Source organism: Chenopodium album, chromosome 8 (genome assembly GCF_948465745.1).
Source record: "Chenopodium album chromosome 8, dcCheAlbu1.1, whole genome shotgun sequence".
NCBI lineage: Eukaryota > Viridiplantae > Streptophyta > Magnoliopsida > Caryophyllales > Amaranthaceae > Chenopodium > Chenopodium album.
This window is the reverse complement of record NC_137841.1, coordinates 59,052,543-59,054,435: the sequence shown is the minus strand read 5'-3', so window position 1 is coordinate 59,054,435 and position 1,893 is coordinate 59,052,543. Positions and strand designations below refer to the sequence as shown.

Sequence of the window (1,893 nt, the reverse complement as noted above, 5' to 3'; positions counted from 1 at the left end):
TCTAATTGATTGGGTTTGCTTGTGATTCTTCTTGATTTGCCTTTCATAGTGACACCTAGATTGGCCTATAGGAGATAGCATTTGAACTCTCTTGATTTCTACTATTGTTTGTCCATTGCAATACTTGAATTAATTGATTGAGCTCTAAACTAGCATTATCATTGAGCTTACATGTGGAACCCATATCCCTAGTGTTTAGACCTTTGATTTACTTGATTAGACTTGTTTTAGTTTACCATAGTGCCAACCATAATCTAAACTCCATCTTCGAGGTAGCTTGACTTAGACTCTAGTTTTCATCATTGCATTCCCTAGGGATCGACCCTTTACTTACCCTATATTCATATAAGGTTGGTTAGGTGTTTACAAATTTAGTTTGACTTAGGGGAAGGGTAGATAACGACCTACATTTTTCTCTTGTCAAAATGGCACCGTTGCCGGGGAATGCTATTGGTGCTTAGCTTTTGTTGTTGAGTCTACTTCATTTTAATTGAAAAAAAAAATACAAAAAGATTTTGTTTCTTTAGGCTACACTTGTAGCCGTGCTACTAATATTTTCTTTGAAGTTTTGCATGCATAGAGCTCGTGATCGATCCATTGTGCCTTTTGACCCGGAAATTGAAAGGACTCTCTCAAGGAGAAGAATAGCTAATCGATCCTTGGGGTATAGTTCTTCAAGTGAAGAAGAGATTGAAGAAGAGCAAGGCATGGGAGAAAATCCGAGAGTCGCCTTGAAGGAGCTAGGAATACCCGGTGCTTATAGGTTTGAGAGAGGCATAGCTCCGCCTACAACACCGGAAAATGATTTCGAGATTCGGCCGGCCATGATCACCTTAATTGAGAGGAGGCAATATAGTGGGGCTAAGAATGAGAGCCCGTTGAACCATCTTAAAGAATTTGAAAAATATTGCAACACCATCAAAGTCAACGGAGTTTCTCAAGAGTTCATACGCCTCAAGTTGTTCCCCTTCTCTCTCATAGGAAGATCCTTAGAGTGGCTAGATAAAGAAGTGAAGCCCAACTCCTTGAGAACATGGGATGATGTTACAAAGGCCTTCTTGTCCCGCTTCTACCCTTAAAAGAAGACGGTGGAGGCAAGAGCCTTGATTCAAGGGTTCAAGCAAAGGCCAAATGAAAGCCTTTACGAAGCATGGGAGAGATACAAAGAGTATCAAAGGGAGTGCCCTCACCACGGAATCCCAACATACCAAGTGGTCCAAATCTTCTATGGCGGTTTAAGTCCCCAAGGCAAGTCATGCCTTGATAGGGGGGCCAGGGGTCCTATCATAAACAAGACCGAAGAAGAAGTGGTGGACATTATTGAGGGCGTGGTGATGTACTATAGAGATTGGCAAGATGGGGAGAGAGACTCTTCAAGAAAGCAATCTTCATTGTACTCGGTGGACCATCTAAATGCGATCAACAACCTTTCCTCCCAAATGACAAACTTGGGAAAGGAGATGACCGCAATCAAAGCCAAGTTGGAGAGCACTTCTTCTTCTTCCCAAGCTTCGAATCTTCCCTCCCAATTTAAGGGGAGAGGTACTCCTTCTAACTCTCAACCCCCTCCCTCTTCACATAATATGCCTATGGGTTGTTTGTTTTGTGATGCATGTGGATCGTATGATCATGACTCTAGTAATTGTCCTAATGAATGTATTGATGAGTTTGATAACAATGAGAGTGAGCATGTGAATTATGTGTCAAATAATAATGCTCAAAGGTTTGATAATCAAAGAGGTCAATGGAATAGGAATTACCAAAACCGAGGCAATTTTGACAACTATAATCAAGGTGGTGGTTATAGAAACCAAGGGAACCAAGGTTCTCGTGGTAGCTATAATAACCAAGGTTATAGTGGCCAAAATCAAAGCCAAAATTATGGTAATCAAA

At 41.2% G+C, this 1,893-nt stretch overlaps 1 pseudogene; it reads right to left on the bottom strand.

The window, feature by feature from the left end:
* Window positions 1–1,099: 1,099 nt before the first annotated feature.
* On the bottom strand, window positions 1,100–1,198 carry LOC145557131 (small nucleolar RNA R71; annotated as a pseudogene).
* Window positions 1,199–1,893: the final 695 nt, after the last annotated feature.